The following is a 21,039-nucleotide window of genomic DNA, read 5'->3' on the forward strand; positions in this document are numbered from 1 at the left end:
TTCGCTAAGTAATTTAAGGTTTTGTAGTGCCGAGTTTGGCTAAAGTGTTTAGAGGTAATAAATTAATCGTCGTGGCTCGCAAACTCACCGCGGCACGGACTTTTTGGGTTAAAGAATTCACTAAATTGTTGATAAAACATTTTGGCCGGAGAAGGTGATTCTGCGATCAATTTCGCGACCGCAGAACTGTTTCACGGGCCGCATAAGCATCGCGGATTTGAGTTGAAAATTGTTGAATTTTGAAGATCAATGTGCGGTCCATTCTGCGACCGCATATTCGTTTTGTGGACCATACAATCCATCGCAGATCAAGTGCGAAAATTTTCAGAGGGAGATTCTGCGGCGCATTATGCGACCGCAGAACTGGTCTACGGACCGCAGACCTGCCACAAACCCAACCAGAACAGCCCAGTTGTTGGGACTATTTCTGCGGTCCATTTTGCGGGCTGCATAGCTATTCTGCGGTCCACTCTGCGACCGCAGAGTTGATTTTAGAGAGTCCATTTTCTAATTTTATAGCCCGACTCTATTTTGATAAATAGCCTTTCGGGCTTGTTTTGAAGGCAAAAATCTGATATTTTTAGAGAAAAGTGAGAGTGTTCTAGAGAGAGAGAGAGGAGGAAGCTCAAGTTCTTTGTTCATCAAGATCTTGTCCAAGCTTTGAAATCCAACAAGTAAATATCACAAGATCTTCACCCAAGAGGTAAGGTTCAAACTCTAGTCTTCAATTTTGAGTTTGGGGTAGAAGATAGGTAATTGGGAGAGTGATTCTTGGGTATGAGAGTTGCTATTTATATGTGCATGTATCTATGAGGATGGTGGGGGGAGGTAATTGAGCTAATATGAGTAAACCTTTGGTATTGAATGGGTTGTGGAGTGAAGGAAGTCTTGTAGAAGAACCTTGTAGTCAAATTTGCACACCTAGTGTTTGATAAAATGCTCAAATGAACTGAAACCATGAATATCTTTCTAATTATGATTCAATTTTGTTATGTTTCTAAATAGATTGAAGTTGCTAGGATTTCCGGAACATTGTAGTAATTTAATGAAAGCTCAAAGTGAGGTATGTTGGCTAAACTACTCTCTTAGAATTGAATTCCATGATGTTCCCGTAAGTTTCAAGTATGGTTGGTTCAAGTTCCTAATTCCCATGTTCCGAGTTGTTTCTAATAAATTCGATTATCCCGAGTAAATCAAGTGTCGGAAGTTATGTATTCAAAACGTGTTCCGAATGCTCCTATCACATTATGTTATCCTTCGGGAATGTGTTCAAGAATGATATGTGTATTAAAATGTTATGGCTTTGAGTCGTGTTTTAAATGGAAGTTATGATGCCAAATTGTGTGAGAAAAACTCGATGTGCTTAAGACTCTTAATTGCTCATATGTGTACCTAAAGTCTTGATTTGAAATGTCTTGTTGTTGATAACCTATAAAGATGCTTGAAAGTGAATGAAGTGAGTTGGAGATATAAAGTGTGGTCACTGTGCCAAGAATGAAAGTTATACTTGTGGCTAGTGGTGCCAATGAAATGAGATGATGTGAGAAAGGTTATGAAATGAGCCTTGATTTAACTGTTCCAAAATTACTTCGAAAATAGATTTGCCTAAAAGCTTATGTACTCAAGTCATGCCCAAATGTGGTTGTTTTAACTAATAACAATGTTATGCTTTGTAAAAGTTCTTACATATTCATGAGTTGAAATTGTGTATTGCCCTTTCGGGAAAAAGTATTTCAAGAATAAATGGTGTTACTTGTTTATGATTTTAACTTGCGCTTCGATTACAAATCATTTTACTCCATTTCTTGGAAAGAAATCTATTGTGTTTAAAGTCTTCATTACTAATGAACTTAAAGTTGTGACTTTCGGAATATTCTATATGTTGATGTTTATGATCATGATCCTTAAAAGTAAAGAAATGAAAGTGTAGAATATGAAATACAGCCATTGTGCAATGAAAGAAGAATCATATGTGTGGCCAAGAGAGCCAATGAAATAATGATGTTGTAAGTAGTTAAAAGTACCAATGAGGCTATAAATGGTGTGAAAGATTATCAGGTGTATGAATTTGTATTTCTGTTTCCTTTGTATGAAAAATCAAAAATATTTTTTTGGAATATCGTTAGTCACCGAGGAAGGGTAGGTTGAAAAAATCTAACCCCAAAACTACACGTGCTGGTGTAGGAGTGCATTGTGATTATTCCCCTTATTTGGGATGAGATTGATGTGATGAGAATATTCCCCTAAATTGGGATGAGATGATTTCTAGCAAAAGGATTATGTCGATCCACACGGCATTGTGGTGAGACGGCCTAGCCGATCGAGTCGTGATCAGATGCCATGCCGCACACATGGTGGTAATAATGATTGATATTGTGTTTGTGATTACACCTCCACCCGCATACATTGGGGTGAGGCGGCAGGGCCACTTTGTGTAGAGATTGTGATTGTGATTACACCTCCACCCGCATACATTGGGGTGAGGCGACATGTCTCTTTTTGTAGAGATTGTGGTTGATGTCTTCGGATGAGACAGCCTAGCCGATCGGGCCGTGATCGGACTCCGTGCAAAATTCACGGTGGTATATCGGTGCTAAGGATCTCCCAACCAAAAATAATATTATCTTCGTATTTTGATTATCATCTTCACAGTATTATCTTCGTATTTTGAAAAGTGATATGTTTTAACTTGGCATTTGGATATCAATGGCTTTTCTTTCTTATATTGGCATTCTATTTTGAAAAAAGATATTTATCTTTACATACTAGTACTATTCCATATGTACTAACTTCCCTTTTGCCGGTGGCGATGCATCTTTAATGGATGCAGGTGGTTCCTCAGCGGGCAGCTTTGGTCCTCGTTAGCAGTTGCTCCCTTTTTTAGCAGGTTTTGGTGAGCCCTACTCTATGTCGGGCTTGATGTCATTTGATGTTGTACGTTATGTTTTGAGGTATAACCGGAGCCTTGTTGCCGACACTTCCATACTACTCTTATATTTTACTTAGAGGCTCCGTAGACAGGTTATGGGTGGTGTTTGACGTTGGGAATTGAACTAGAAGAGTTGGTATTTGGCAAACATGTTTTTCATTATATCTATAAACTTGTAATATTTTAAAAATTATAAATGAAGTTGCTAATGATAATGAAATGGGTGTTGTTTATGAAATCCTTTCAATGTTTAATTAATGGAGTACATCTCCACTCTATTCATGGGCAAGGTCGGGTAGAAAGTATCTAGCAGGCTTGCTTGACTAGGTTATCTTGGTTGAGCACCGGTCACGCTCCCCGAGGTCGGGGCGTGACAAGCATGTATGACCCTGTCCTTGTACGCACGCCTACGCGATTCTTATCTCTCATTTTCTCTAGCTTTTAGCCAATCTCTAGGCTTTATTTTGCGAACATATACAGAACTATGACAAGTTGTTCCTCTGGGCATCGGTAGGTGTATTGAAATTCTTTGTTTGGTATTTCGTCGAATTTACGACTATTGCTATATTCTGTTTCATAGCCTCAGAACTTTTATCCATGGATTGTTGATTCACCTTAATACTGATCTATAATCCACCAGTGATAACTTGAAACTTCTTACATAATACATTTTCTTTAGGGTCACATCTCGTTGGCCAACATCTGTAGTTATTTGCTTGATCCACCTTAGGGATGATACTGTACTTCAATAACCGTATTTCATAGCATCTCAACGTGATTCATCTTATGGGAAGTATTCTAATCCCGTGCAATTCATAAAATCCCTTCTCGTCGAATCATTACTTCAATCGAAGGCTATATTCCTAAACATTATCCTCTTATCCCTTATCACACTCACACTCTTATTCTACTACCAGGGCAATTATTCATTTTTTCTAAATGCTCCTAGTCTTAAACTCCTCCGAGTTCATTCAATCTATACTGAGCTTTCTAGAACCTACAAAAACCATCAACTCTCTCATTTTGATGGGCTTAATCCTGACGTCTTACCTATTCTCGTCACCTTCTCACTCACTTTTTCTTATCCTTACTCATGTCTACCTAAAACCTTGTCGCTCTATCATACTTTAGCTTGCAACCTACAGGCATCTATGCATACTACTCGCAACCTCATTTAACTTGCTAGCACCATAGATTTCCTTATGTTATTCTGGAACCTCAAGCGAGACATCACGTTTCCTCTAATTCTTCTTTGTTCTCGTAACTAGACCTCTCGCTACCTAGAAACCATAGGCTGGAAGATGTACTATTAACGGCACCACTATCATTTCTAGATACTGAATCACGGTGCTTCTAGCCTTCTATCTAAAGTCTGGACTATTTAGAACCTTTTGTACTTGAGTATCTCGTACCTTCTTCACTTTTACCTTACTTACCTTTAAATCTCGCATCATATCTTATGTCGCTTTCATAACTTCCCTTCCACATAGGTAGAATTTACATCCATGCCTTAAAGCTCTACTGTAATACTTGCACCTGTGGTGCATACATAATCCGGCGAAAGCTTCATACTAACTTCTTATGAATCAGCACTATGGCACGATAATAAAGTGAACGAAGGGTAACATTTCCTAAATGCCCTATATCCTCTCAATTATAAGTGTGGCGCGCAACACAACCATAAGTGAGAATCTACTAGACATGGATTTGTAGACTCCCTAAGATACGACGTGCCCGGATACCACTTTGTCACGCCCCAACCTGGGGAAGCATGGTTGGCACCCGATGCCGTACAGGCTCGAGCGAACCATTCTATAACTCATGATCGTTCGACGAAAACTAGAACATACATAAGCCAACTTGGCTGAACTCATTCTTTCTGTAACTATCATGGGCCAACATGGCAACAACTCGTAATGTATAATTATAAGTGGGCAAATGCTGTACGACGAACAATCATACTCAAAACATGAATACACACGGGACGTCAAGGCCTCTGACATATAGTACATAATAAACCTGTGTCTACAAAGCCTCAAAGAAAATTTGACATCGAAAGATGGTCGGGATAGGGCCCCAGCCTACCCATAAGTCTGTAGCAAAACTCTGACACGATGACTTATAGACTCAGCTGCACTCCGAATGAAGTGGAGTCTTAACGAACCTTCGTTGAATGCTAACCTCGTCTACTATAAGGGCTCGTCAAACTGATTACCTACACCTGCAGGCATGAAAGCAGCATCCACAACAAAAACGAACGTCAGTACGAACTGAAACATAACAATAATCTAACATCAATGAGAAAGATATAAGAATCAACTTGAACCTCTGAAGTGCCACTGCGGGCCATGATATGAATACTAGTTATACTTGTATATTTAATGCCTCTTTTGGGGACTATTATCCATATCGTAACATGACTGCACAACTTATCAGTGGTAACTGTCCGACTGGTCGTAGCGCGGTGGTAAATGCATGACTGCCCAACCAAACATAGCTCGGTGGTTAATGCGTAACTTCCCAACCGGCCGTATCTTAGTGATAAATGCATGATTGCCTGACCGGCCGTAGCTCGGTGGTAAATGTGTAACTGCCCAACCGGTCATAGCTCGGTGGTAAATGCATGAAGAGCCTTTTACGATCATTAGGACATCTTTATCGTATGCCTCAATAGGGACTTAGGAATATACTTGGACATGCTTTGAATTATATTTTACAGGAATGAATAATGTATACATCCTTAACTACAAAGAGTAGAACCATTTATGGTATAACTTACGTTTAAGTTTTGTTACCTGGATCATGCAAAAAAAAGGAAGGATTAGTCTTAACATATCTTTGTTGGTAATGACTCAATATACACTGCCCGTAGTACTTCAATATACATCAAGGTATTAGAATTATGGTTAATACCATGGAAGAACTTAAAACAGATTTCTAAGCTAGTAGCTCTTTTAAGGAGAATTAGGAAGCACTTCTCTTATATTTCCTCACTTCCTCGAATTCAAAACAGCAACAAACAACAACATCAACAATATCAACAACTAATCCTATCCATTTAGCCCCTCAACAATGTAAGAACAATTCCAACAATTCAAACAATAGTACAACGAGCGTCAAGCTCGGTTTGTAACTAAACCACTATAGTTTAAAACCTCTTCTCCCTTTTAGAATTTATCAACAACATTAACCGCCACATATTCAATCATACCTACTAATTTTCAGCCACAATACAACATTAAAATTACCCCATAATAGTCCCACAAGTTCAGCAACTCAAATTGATTTTTCAGATTACTAAAATACATTTCTGACTTGTTTTTTCTTTCAAATCGAGCAACACGACCAACAACGAATAATTAAGCCTCTTCTCACATAAACCAGCCATGAACTCAATTTAAAAATAAGTTCACAACTAGCCAACGGTGATGCAACAACAAATAGTATACTACTCTTTCGAAACTCGCAAGTTCTAGTCTTTACAATCGAGTTACAACTCGTAGAAGCTTGGGTAAGGTGTAATGATCCAACCGGCCATTTTGAGCTCTAGTACGTCATTCAGCGATTTAAGACCCTAAGTAGCTTCACTTTATGTATTATGACTTGTGCACATACTCGATTTTGATTTTTAGAAGTTTGGAGTAGATTTGGAAGAACAATTTTCAATTCGGAAGCCTGAAGTTAGAAGAGTTGATTGAGGTTTGACTTTTGCGTAAATGGACTCAAAATAGGGATTTGAAAGTTCCTATAGGTTCGTAAGGTGATTACGTACCTGGGTGTATGTTTGGATTGAGTTTCGGGTGGACCGGGAGCGTTTCGGCGCTTATTGTGGAAAGTTGACATTTTGAAGATTTAGAATTTTCTAAGTTTGATTTGAAGTGAACTTTGTTGTTATCGATGTCTGTTTGGGATATGGAATAGGTTCGTATTGTGATTTATAACTTGTATGTAAAATTTGGTGTCATTCAGGAATGTTTAAGAGTGATTCGGACATTTAAGTTACATACTAGTTAAGTATAAGACAATAAGTTGACCACGGTCAAATAGTGGACTTAACGAGCTCGGATTATGATTTAAAACTTTTAACAGGTTTATATGATGATTTTGGACTTGTCCGCAAGTTTTGGTTAGATTCCGATGAGTTTCGGATGGGTTTGGATTGTGTCGCGCTCTTATTTGATTTTTCGACGTCGTTTCTTTTGGCATAAAGGGTACCATATTGAGAAAATGACCTTTTACTTGTGATTTGATTGAACCATTAGATCTGTATCGTAATTACAGAATCATAGCAACAAGAATGGTCGAATTTCGAGGTCGTACGAGAGAGTTATGCCCATTTCCATGTCGGAAAAGATTGCTGGTTTCTGGTGCGAGCTTTTGTTCTTCGCAAGCGCAAGAACAGTCTAGCGAATGCGAAGAAGGAATTCTGGGTTGAATGTTCAATGCAAAAAATTGCTCTTCGCGAATGCGAAAGTCTCCCATAAAGGCAGTGAATAAAAATTACCTGGGCAGTATTTTAAATTAGCAAACCGAGCATTTTAGTATTTTGAGCATATCTTGAGTTCTATAGCTCCGTTTGAGGTGATTTTTGCGGCATAGTTCTCGTATCAACAAGCGGGTAAATATATCACCTTTATTTTGATGTTTGTGCATTATTATTTCCGTTGGTTATCATTTTTATCCTTGTTTGGATTGCAGAAATTAGGGTTTAGAGCCCCAAAGTTGAGAAATGGTAAATTCTTGATTTGAGGATCAATTCATGGATGAAATTGGATAATTTTCTGAATATAGACTATATAATTTATGGGTAACATTTATTTTTGAAAATTTTTAAAATTAAGGCGCGCGGGCCCAGGGTTGACTTTATTGACTTTTTGTGTGGCGTTGAGAATTGTTTCTAAATGAAACATTATGGGTTCTTGAGTATGTTTTGATTGGTTTGCACGTTCTTTGAATAGTTTAGGATCATTTGGCTTTGGGTTTGAGGTGTTAGAGAGGCATTGGAGCTGGTTATCGGATTTCGGAGCGAGGTAAGTCTCTTGTCTAACCTTGTGAGGGGGAATTACCCCATATATGTTATAATTGTTATGTGCTACATGTTTTGAGAGCTACGGATGTATGAGGTGATGCGTGTCCGTGCGTATGCTAGAAATCCTGATTAGGTCCACCTAGACTTAGACGCACGCCATGCTTTAATTGTAATATTTGGGTTATTCTTGCCTATTTAAATGCTTTAATTACATTATTGCCTGAGACTAGATGCGTAGAGTATCGGACTTGTTATTTTAGATACTTGGCGAATTACTTGATTAATAGTAGAAATTATACTTTTGTTCTACGGATTTCTCTCACATTGTACGAAATTGTTTGAAGAGTCTCTTAAACTGCATAACTCACACATATATTCATGAGTGGGGCCAGTGATCCGTTAAGTTTCACTATTCTTATAGGATCGGGCTGAACGTCTCAGCAGTACTATTATAGATCGGAACGTACGACCTCGACAGTATTATGAGATGCATCTATGATTCGTTCTGGTCGACCCTCGGCAATGTACACAATTATGGGATCGGGCTGAACGACCTCAAGGGTACTATTATGGGATCAGACTGTGTGCCACGTTAGGAAATTATGCATTTACTCTTATGGAATCGGGCCATTCGCCTCGGCAGAACCGTGAGTGTTATTTGATAAGAAGACAGTGTACCCGTGAGTTTTCTAACTTGAGATGTGACATTTTATCTAGTATTGACCATTACGTATTCTATTCGAGGTATTGTCCAGCTATTGAGGACCTCGTGTTTGTTCTTCTGTTGAGGATCATATTATGCACTTATATATTCCTCATTGTTTTTACTTGCTATGCCTCATATCTGTTTACTTTCATTATACCTGATTTATTGGACCACTAGTAAGTGTCGATGTCGACCCCCCGTTACTACTTCTTCGGGATTAGGCTAGATACTTACTAGGTACGCGTTGATTTACGTACTCATGCTACACTTCTGCACTAATTGTGCAGGCACTGAGGCAGGTTCATTTGGTGGTCATCTTGGTGCATATGCGCAGCTGCTGAGGGGATTTTATGGTGATCTGCTTTCCAGGTTACAATCCGCAGCACACAAAGTCTCCATTATATTCATTTATTTTATCCTTTCTATTGTACATTCCCGACCGATGTTGTATTAGTATTGTACTTCCTAGTATATGCCCATGCACTTGTGACACCGGATTTTGGAAATTTAGGTTATGTTCTTGGTTTATATTTTGACCACGTTCGAACAGTTAAATTAATAACATCAGCACTTTCTTATGAAAATGAACAACTTCAGTTATTTATTTCGAGATGCATGTAGATTATCTATTAGTATTGATTTCATGGTTGGCTTGCCTAACGATAGTGTTAGGAGTCATCACGACCTGTAGTGGGATTTGGGTCGTGACAGTTTGGTAACAGAGCGCTAGGTTCACTTAGGTCTCACAAGTCATGAGCAAGTCTAGTAAAGTCTTGTACGGAGACGTTTGTACTTATCTTCGAGAGGCTACAGGACTGTTAGGAAAACTTCCCTTTCTTGATTCCTTATCATGCGATTTGATTTAGTTGAGGCTTATGCCTTCAGTTCCTTTTACTCATTCATACGTGATGTCGAGCATTCGATATCAATTGGGCACCAACGAGTCGTGAAGTTGCTACATATGTGGTGCAGGATATTTTTCCCTGCGTATGTGGGCAGACTATTATCGTCACCTTATGGAAGGGTGTTCTGTCATTTCAGCCTAGTGTTAGTGTTTCCTATGGTTTCGAGGCCATGCACAGTGTATTGTAATGTTCATGCATTATTATCGCGTAGTACTGGTTTAAATGGTAGGGTGCTTACTTATGTGTCGCGACAGTGAATGACTGGAGAGGAAGATTATTCAGTTCATGGTTTAGAGATTCGGCATTTAATTCTAGCGAAGGAGAGGCAATTGGACTATGGATATTCAGGCTTTGGTTGACAGAGTAGCGAGATTGGATATTTTGAACATGGTGGAATTCTTGTTTGTGATATGGTGTCGTCGTCCTTGTTTGAACGCATTAAGGCTCATCGGTATGATAGTCTTTATTGGTTTGCCTTTGGGGCAAGGTGCTGTGAATTGGTACCTAAGAAGAGGTTATCATAGATAGTGGTGTATGGAGGCTTCAGGGTCGAATCAGTGTTTCTTGTGTTGATGGATCAAGGAAGATGCTCTTAAGGAGGCTTAAAATTGATGGAAATCTATTTATTCAGGTGCTATGGAGATGGATCGTGATTTGGAGCGGCATGACTAGCAGGGGATGATAAGAAGAGACATAGTAAGATATGTCTCGAGGTGGTTGGATTGCTGGCATGTCAAGTACGAGCAACAGAGATCGAGTAGTTTGCTTAGGAAGATGGTTTAAACCGTAGTGGTAGTGGTAGCGTATCATATGAATTTTGTGGTAGGATAGCCACATGCTCTGAGAAAGCCTAGAGCGATTTGGGCCATGGTGGACAAATGACCAAGTCTGTGTATTTCGTTTGAGGTGGTAGTTTCTGTACTTAGGATGCTTGAATGTGACGAAAAGAGTTGCTTGGGATGCAGAGGAATGTGAATGCTTAATTATCATTTGGGGATGCAATATAGCTTCGAGTTGTAAACGTATTGTTAGACCTTCAGTTGATGTTAATTTGATTCTTACAGATGATGTATGAGTGCAGACCTAGGAGAATTAACTGATTTCGTAATGGATATGGCTATGCCGTTGGAGGATGTCTGTATGAGGTTACACATGTGAGATATCTCCTGTGAGAAGGTTAGGGGTTGCATGACTTCTGATAAAGTTCCTATAAAGAGTTCCGCCTTCTATCCAATGGGATGCATATACTACGATGTGAGCTTGGATTGCTTGAAGAAGATGGTACGACTGTCAGGAGGTCAAGTGTGCCATTGTGGCTGATGATTCGGGATGTGTTATGATTAGTGCAACAAGAACTTATGAGAAATTTGGCTGAGTAACAGTATGAGATCATGGTAGCTAGGAGGAGGAGTCATTGTAGGACCTTGGATTTTGCGATGGCGGCTTAAAGCCAAGTGGGGGAACCTACCATCGATGATTGGGTCACGTGGTTATGTTCCCTTACAGTTTCTGGTTAGTGATACATTGGCGGATTAGTTATGACCGAGGAAGAGAACATCACGGGTAATTCGAGAAAGGAATTTGATGGATGTGTGCTATAGTTCACCCTATTGATGTGTGAAGGTTGTGGAATAACTCATATTAGGTATTTCTTTGTGGAGGTGATGTACAAGGAAAAGGATTCATTCGGTTGCTTCTTTGGAGTATTTGAGTGCTAACAGAGCACTAGTTGTTTGGTTATATAATCGTGACAGGTTTACAGTGAGCGACTCTCAACAACGGTTCTAGTGGGTTCAAGATTTAAAGTGTGGTGCCTGAAGATTTTCGAATTCATTGTGTGGCTAAGGATTTAGTTTTGCAGCGGAGTGTGAAAGAGACTTGGAGCATTTCTATGAATGCCACCATGTATGTGGTGCAGTGTTAGAGAGATGGAAGAAACAACTTCATATTCGCAAAAGATCTTTCAGAACGGGGGTATCAATTGGAGATACTAATGAGTGCTTGAGGTGAGTATAAAGTTACATATGGGTATTGAGGCAATGTGGTCTTGCAGCTTGGGGTCACTCGGGAGGAGTGTCGACTGAGGCCCATCGTGTGCTGAAAAAGAGAGGTACCCATTCCGAAGGTAAGTTAAGAGAGAAATGAGGAGTTGAATTAGTTTAGCAGGGGTTTGGAAAGGCATAGTAAAGGAAATGATCAATTACTTTAGTACGATAAGGCTATACGGGTGTTTCGTGGCTATACTAGCAGGCTTGGCAGTCTCCGTAATTTGGTTGATTTGGAGGAATTTAATCCTAATGGTTTGGGTATATGCAAATGGGTCTCGAAAAGGCTATAAAGGTTTCGACCACGATTTGAGGTTGGTGTCTTCTACGGTTATGGGAAATTGGTTGCGTGCTATGATTCCTTCTCCTAAAATGAGTTAAGCAAAAGGTTCTAGCCGATGAAGTGTTTATTCCCCCAGTGGTTCAGTATTTATGATGGGATTTTGCACTCTCGCGTGTTAGCATGATAGGTGCAGTGAGCGGTGTGGAATTTGAATTGAAGGATCAAGGTTGTTGTTCACTTTTGACAGGGATGTCACGAGCTCAGAGGAGTGAGGGAATATTTCAGATGTTCAGAGTATGTTGGCATTATTTTCGGCCTGAGGATGGTCTGTTTTGTGGAAGAAGCATTGGGTATTGATTTGTGGATTCTTGACTAGCACTATAGAAATAGCATGGTCGGTGGCCATTAATGTTCATATTTTTCTACCTGGTGCAGAAGGTTGTGGGAGTATCTCCATATGCTTTAACCACAAGCAAGCCATATGCTTTATTTTCTTATCTCCGTTTAGACTTAATTATTGCTTTACAATGTTCGAATTGTGGTTTATGTTTGTTGGTTCACCTAGCGGATCAATTTAAGTGCCATCACGACCTTGGTGAAATTTTGGGTCGTGACAAAGTGGTATCAGGGCCTAGGTTTCATGTGTCTTGTGAGTCATGAGCAATGTCTAGTAGAGTCTTGCTCATCGACATGGAGACGTTTATACTTGTCTTCGAGAGGCTACATGACAATTAGGAAACTTGCCTTTCTTTCTCTCTTCATCGTGTATCTTTTGTTCATCTTGAAGTTCGAATCTTTCTTTTTCGTTATGTCACGGCCCAAAATTCCACCAATATCGTGATGACACCTAATCTAACCCGCTAGGTAAGCCAAACTATATAAGTTACTAGTATAATGAGAAATCATCAATATCATAAATAATACTGCAAAAGAATTTAATACAACTACCCCAAGGATTGGTAGTACAAGTCATGAGCCACTATGCTTTAGATTTACAAAGCTGGTGAGATGAATAAATACAACATATATTTGCAAGTTACATAAACAAAAATAAAATCCTAAGCTACCATGAGCAAAAGGGTAGCCTGAATCTGGTACGTTGTCCAATGCAAAGTTTCGTCTTCACAGCTACTCAGCTCCAAAATTTGTAGGCAAGGTGCAGAAGTGTAGTATGAGTACAACCAACCCCATGTACTTAATAAGTATCTTGACTAACCTCAGAGCAGTAGTGACGAGGTTATTAAGTCGAAAGATACTCACTAATCAAATAACCACCGGAATATATCAAAGACTGGCAATAGAAAGAATAGCATAAAAGCAATAACTATATCTCATCATAACAAGTGATCACAATTCAATGCAAGTAAAGTCTCACCTTCAAAGGTGGAGTGTGTCAGCACAGTGAAGTTTGTAAACCTTCAATGGGAAGTTTGTAAACCTGATTATGGAGTGTGTCGGAACAGTGAGCTATTCTTTGCTATTCAATGGTGGACTTACACCTAGATTTCAAGCTAAGAGAGGTCTAAGATAGGGAGACCCAATGTCTCCATACTTGTTTGTTCTTGTGATGGAGTACTTGAATAGATCTCTCAAGAAACTGAGACACAATCCAGATTTCAACTATCACCCAAGATGCAGCAAGCTGGAGATTGTCCATATATGATTTGTTGATGACTTAATTATGTGTTGTAGAGCTGATCCAATTTCTGTAAAGTTGATGCTTCAGCAGTTCCACCACTTCTCTGCAGTATCTGGTCTCAAGGCAAATTTGGAAAAGAGTTCACTGTATGTGGCAGGGATCAGTCAACAACTTAAGGAACAATTATTGAATGAAATGCAATTCTTAGAGGGAGAGATCCCATTAAAGTATCTAGGGGTTCCTCTTTCCTCAAAGAAGATCACAGTTCAACAATGCTTACCACTGGTTGAGAAAATGGTTGCAAGAATAAGATGTTGGTCCACTAAGTTCTTATCATATAGTGGAAGGGTGCAGCTTATTAAAAGTGTGCTATTTGAGATGCAAACCTACTGGGCTCAGGTGTTTATAATTCCTAAGAAGGTCATTCAACTCATAACTAGAGTTTGCAGAATATTCCTATGGACAGGCATCCATGAGAGCTCAAGGAAAGCTTTGGTTGCATGGGAGACATTATGTAAACCACATTCCGCAGGTGGTATGAACTTCATTGAGTTCCATACATGGAATAAAGAAGCTATCAATAAATTACTATGGCTTGTAACAACCAAGAAAGATGCACTCTCGATAAAATGGATCCATACCTTCTATATCAAAGGGAAAGAAGTGCAGCAACTAAATACACCTGTGCAGGCCTACTGGCTGCTAAGGAAAATATTGGATGCAAAGAAATGGTTTCTGAACATGGACTACAATGTGACATTACAGAGTTGCTGTGATAAAGATAAGTTCAGCATTAAAAAAGCTTACTTATTCTTTCTTCCTCAGTTTCAGAAAGTTCAATGGAAAGGACTAGTGTTGGGACCAACTACTATACCAAAACACAAGTTCATCCTTTGGCTGGCACTACTAGGTCGATTCCACTGTGGATCGATTGCAGAAATGGGGCATACACGTCCAAACTGATTGTGTCTTATGTAATACTGGAGCTGAGGAAAACCTGCAGCATCTGTTCTTCCAGTGCTCTTACTCATCCCAAATTTGGAATGCATTACTCAGGTGGCTAGGGTAGAATAGGAGAATTAGCAACTTGGAGGAAGAGATTGAATGGATAAGCAGAAAAATGAGGAACAGCAGACCACGAGCAGAAATAATGGAGTTCCTATGTGCTGCTACTATTTACTATGTGTGGAGTGAAATAAATGCAAGGAGATTCCAAGCTGTAAAGAAAGAAACTCACCAGATACTAAAAGAGATAACCATACAGTTACACACACGAGGGAAACACTTCAGTAAATGGAAGATAGTTTTAGAGTCCTTGAATAGTTACCCTGTGTAGAGGTAGTTGAGTTACTAGAAAGAGAAACTTATACCTTTACAAATAGGTAGTGAGAGTATGGAGGACTAGTTATAGAGTCAAATGTAACTAGTGGATGTATATAATTATACTTGGTTGAAATAAAACTTTTAATTTTGACCCAAAAAAAAAGGCTCACCTTCAACAACAAGTCATCAAATAGAATCACACATATATGGCACTTCGAGCCCACATTATCAATCACACTCGTACGGCAAAGACCTCATACCATATTATAAATCGATTCCATATCAATTGCCAAACAACACGTTCAAGGGAACTTTTCAAGAATCAAATATTTTAATGCATGATGGCAACTTCCTCATCTCGTCAATCCGATATGCTACCCCAGCAACTCAACAAAATATGAGATATCAACTCCACATAGTTAAATCCATCGTGGTCACCAAATCATCAAGTAATAACAGAGGCATAGCTTAGCATGTTAAATGCAACATAACAGAACATGTAAAAATGCACGACACGCTTAAGGAAATCACACGCATATTCAAGGACCACATAAACACACATAATGAAAATCGCCCCCAGGCCATCACATAACATCCCCACAATGCCACTCTTATTTTGCCGCATGTGCATCACAATGAAATGCCTCCCGTATGTCATTGCATGCGCATAAACCACCCTTATCTCTCCGCATGTGCATAAGCCACCCTTATCTCGCCGCATGCGCATCACAATGAAATGCCTCCATTATGTCGTCACATGCGCATATCGCCACCCTTATTCTCCACACAACAGCAATCAACTCACACAATATGTCCACATATGCCACATATATCATAATAATGCAAGATAACAATTTATCATCAAGAGGCATATCCTCATAATCCATTAATAAAGCGCAAAAGGACATGATAACAATAAAAGTGTGGATAAAGCATGTCTATGGCTAAATCAATTATAGCAACCATGTTCAAGTAGTCGTACAAAGGATCACATACGTATCACAGAGTGCACACGTCCCAATCAAGTCACATTACAAAAACAAGTTCGGATATGTGTTCATAACCTACGTGCATCTATCTCCGAGGCAAATATAGCCTAAGTCTCCAGATTTGCTCATCATGTTCAACATAAGGTACCAATAGCTTCAGCATTCCTCTAGCATGGTTTATTGTACTCTTGTAGTCGATTAATTAAATAATACATGGAATCAGGTAAAACACACAACCAAATAAGATATAGAGTAAGCTAGAATCTACCCCGAGCATAAATACCCATGACATATGTATATACGCTCATCACCTCATATATACATCACCCCTGCATGTAGCAAACAATATTAATTAGTAGGAAAAATTCCCTCAACCAAATCTAGGAAAGACACTTACCTCAAACAAGCAAAAACAATACTCAAAAAATGCCATTCCGCGCCAATCGATCTCTAAACAACTTGAATCTAGCCAAAAACAATTCAACAACATCAAATAATGCCATTGGAATCAAACCCAAACGATAAAGGTCGAATCTTTAATCAAATACTCAAAGTCAACCAAATAGTCAACACAGGTCCGCACCTCGAAACCCGACAAAACTGACAAATCTTGAACACACATCCGAATACGAGTCCAAATATACAAGTTTTATCTAAAATCGACTCCAAATCGGGATTCAAATCTCCATTTTACACTTTAGACAAGTTTTGCCAAAACCCCCAATTTTTCTTCACTTAGATTCATCAATCAAATGCTAAAATCAAGGATGGAATCATGAATATTACTCAAATCCGAGTCGAGAATACTTACCCCAATCCAAGTGGTGAAAATCCCCTAAAATATCACCCAAATCCGAGCTCCCAATCTCAAAATGTGATAAAATAAGCTCAAAGTCCGAAAATGACACTGCCGAGTTATATATATCGTGATCGCGGAATAACCTTTGCGATCGCAAAGAACAAAGTGACACTGCCTAGAATAATTCACCATGCGATCGTGTCTGATCCCCACGATCGCAAAAGCCAACAGTTGGATGCAGAAGAACAAAGTGACACTACCTAAAATCTCGCCCACAGAAGCGCGAACGCGAGCCCCTCGCGCAAATGCAGAAGCCAACGAGCCAACTGCCTCCAGTAACACTCTGTGATTGCGAAGTGACGAGTGCGAACGCGTTAACCAGCTCCACCACCTTACGCAAATGCGGGACCTCATCGTGAATGCGATGCTAAATTTTCTAGGTGCCCAACAATCTTCTATGCGATCGCGTAGCTTCACCCGTGATCGCATAACATATCATATGCACCAGAAACCAACACTGCGCAACACCTCCAAAATGGTCTGAAACCTCCCTGAATCACACCTGAGGCCCTCGGGACCCCGTCCAAACATACCAACAAGTCGAAATACATTATCCAAACTTATCCAAAACTCAAAACAGCGTAAATAACATCAAAACCAAGCATCGAAGATCAAGATCATTCTCTTAACTTTCAAACATCAAACTTCACTGAACGTGTATGAATCCTACTAGATCAACTCGGAATGAAACCAAACATTGCACACAAGTTTCAAATGACAAAAAAAAAATATTCCAACTTCTGAAACAACAATCTGAATCCGATATCATCAAAGTCAACTCGTGATTAAACCTATGAACTTCTAAACCTTCAAATTGCTAACGTTTACCAAATAGAGCCAAATCAACCCATGAACCTCCAAATCGCAATCCGAACATATGACTAAGTCCAAAATCGCCAACGTAAAGCTTGGTCAAAACATTGGAATATACGTTCATATAAGAAGTTCATATTGGAATCATCAAAACATAAATCTGAGACTGTTCATATAAGAAGTCAAACCTTGGTCAACTCTTCAACGTAAAGCTTCCAGATAGAGAAGTACTCTTGCGAATCACTCCCGAACTTCCCAAAAAATTAAAACCAACCATAAACGCAAGTCGAATACATCAAATGAAGCCACTCGAAGTTTCAAACCACAGAACAGAATGCCAATTCTCAAAATGACCGATTGGGTCGTTACATTCTTCCCAACTTAAATATACGTTCGTCCTCAAACGTGCCAAGAGTCATCCCAAAGCCATCAAATCACCCTACAAACTCACCATACACATACCCATGGGTGATCCCATGCCACCTCAATACATATAAGCCTGTCAACACAACCTAACTGAAGATTGTTTCTTCAACCTTAGTCAATAAACCTTAGAACCCAATCTCCAACATCTGAAATTCCTTATAAGACCCAATTCTCGCATCTGTTCACTGTATAAGTCTAACCAAGCCGCATCAAGCCATGACCATATTCCAAGATATAATCACACGATATACCACATAGCTTATGTACTCATAGTAATATCTTTTGACCATATAGATGCTCATTACTAAACCCGCTACCAGTAATGTAACCCATATCAAATAAAACTTTGTTCCAAAGCTTCACAACACTGCTAATGATGTAAGAAACAAGCATAAACTCGTAACAACACACCCAATCAACAAGTCATGGAGTTCTCTCGCTCGACAAGAACCATTGCTGAATTCTAAGCTGATAAATGACATTCTTATCCAAACATACCTTATCCAAGTCTGATTGCACTAATTCCATGTCCAATGATCTTATCTCATCCAATACAAGCTATTCGAATGGCAAGCCACACCAAATTCTACCTAGTCACACACGACGCAATTCGTGCCTCCAACAAGTAATAACTCAAATACAACCAAAGATAGAAGGAGAGCCAAATAAGACAACCACCTAACAAGTTCAAAAAATACTACCACAAATGTCATGCCCCAAACTCGGGGAGCACGACCGGCGCTCAACCGAGTGAACCCGGTCGAGCAAGCCTGTTAGATTTTCTTCTACCCAAACTTATCCATGAATAAAGAGGAGATGTATTCCAATAATCAAACACTAAAAAGATTTTATTAACAACTTCCTTTTCACTCCCATTAGCAGCTCCATTCAACATTTTCAAAATATTACGAGTTTATAGAATCAATGAAAAACATGATTTCAAAATACCAACATTTCTAATTCAATTTCCCACATCAAATATCACTCACAACCTGTTTACGGAGCTTGTAAGTACAACAGAAGAGAAATATGGAAAAGCTGGCAACAAGTCCCCTGCTATACCTCAACCACAAAGTACATGAGAAACAAAAGATACATGGTCCCGAAATGAAGTGGGGCTCACCAAGTCAGCTGAAGAGAGTGTACCGCTATCACTGATCAATGCCGCCTGCAGTAGCACCACCTGCATCCATTAAAGATGTAGTGCCCCCGGCAAAAGGAACGTTAGTACTGTCGAATAGCACTAGTATATATAGCTAAAAGTCCTCTTTCAAAATAGAATGCCCATATAAGAAAAGGCAACACATAGCCACAGCAAGTCATAATCAACAATATCCAAATGTCCAATTAAAACATAATAATTTTCAAAATACAAACTTTATATACAATTTTGGTTGGGAGATCATTAGCACTGATATACCACTGTCTTTGTTAGCACAAAGTCCGATCGTGCCCGATCGGCTAGGCCATCTCCCCACGAACAATATGGTTTGACATGTGATACGAAAGAAAGTTGTTACCAAGAGTAGTACCACCATGTGCGCAACATAGCGTCCGATCTCCACCCGATCATCTAGGCCGCCTTCCCACATATGCCGTGTGGGTTGACTTTTCCAATTCACAATTATTACCAGCTTCATCCCAATTAAGGGGAATAATCACAATTTCACCAATATTTCAATTTCATCCCAAATAAGGGGAATAACCACAATCCACCCCTACACCGGCACGTGTAGTTTCAGGTGTGGGCCTTATGACCCACCCTTCCTCGGTCTTGCTAATGATGCTCCCAAAAACATTTGTGATTTGATTTTCACACAGAGGTAACATAAATACAATTGTACTCACCTCAACATCTTTCGCGTTGTATAAATTATCATTAGTATTTCCAGTCATTCATAACGACAATATTTCCTTGGCTCATTTGGCCATTCACAAGATTCTTCATTCCTGGCACGATGGCCGTATTTCATATTCCACACTTTCACCTCTTTCAATTTCAAAGATCACTATCAAATATCAATATATAGAATATTTCAGAAATCATATACTTCAAATCCATTTGTAATGGGATTTTTAAACACAATTGGTTTCTTCCCAAAGAATGGGGCATATCAACCAGCAATAGAAACACACATCAAAATCATAAACAATCAATACACCATTTATTCTTGCAATACTCTTTCCTAAAAATAACAATATACAATTTCAACGCCCGAATATGTGAGAACTCGAGCCACACTGGATATATTTATAAAGCAAAGCATTAGTTAAAATAGCCACTTATGGGCATTAATTGAGTACAAAAGCTTTTAGGCAATTCTATTTTCGAAATAATATTTTTAACAGTTGAGTCGAGGCTTATTTCATAATCCTTATCACACCCTCTCATTTCATTGGCACCACTAGCCACAATTATAACTTAAATTTTTGGCATGATGGCCACACTCTATATCCCCAATTCACTTATTTCATTTTCAAGCATCTTTATAGATTATCAACAATAAGACATTTTCAATCAAGACTTTAGGTACACATATGAGCAATTTAGAGCCTTAAACATATCGAGTTTTTCTCACACAATTTTGCATACTAGCTTTTATTTCAAACACGACTCAAAGCCATAACATTTTAATACGCAACCCATACTTTGAAACTTACGGGAACCTTATGGAATTCGATTCTAAGAGAGAAAGTTTAGCCAATATACCTCAAATTCGACCCTTAATGATACTACAATGATCCACTACACTAATCCACTTCAATCTACAATAACAACATCCAATGGGACCAATATTAGTAACAAATTCCATAATTTAGGTCATTTAGGCATTTTATCAAACACCTTGTAGGCATAAATCTCTACACCTCTTAACCATAGAATTAGATCATCCAACTACTACCATTTACCAACAATTTATCCCACCATAATTGTTAAATAATTCATAACTTCCAACATCACATACATGACCATCCATCCACACCCAACCAACAAATTTCCATCAAATAATCACCTTTCAATCTCTACAATGGTTATGTATTTAAATTGGGAACTTATGGCTTCAAATCACCATACCATGAGTTCCTATACTT

Source organism: Nicotiana tomentosiformis, chromosome 2, assembly GCF_000390325.3.
Source record: "Nicotiana tomentosiformis chromosome 2, ASM39032v3, whole genome shotgun sequence".
Taxonomy (NCBI): domain Eukaryota; kingdom Viridiplantae; phylum Streptophyta; class Magnoliopsida; order Solanales; family Solanaceae; genus Nicotiana; species Nicotiana tomentosiformis.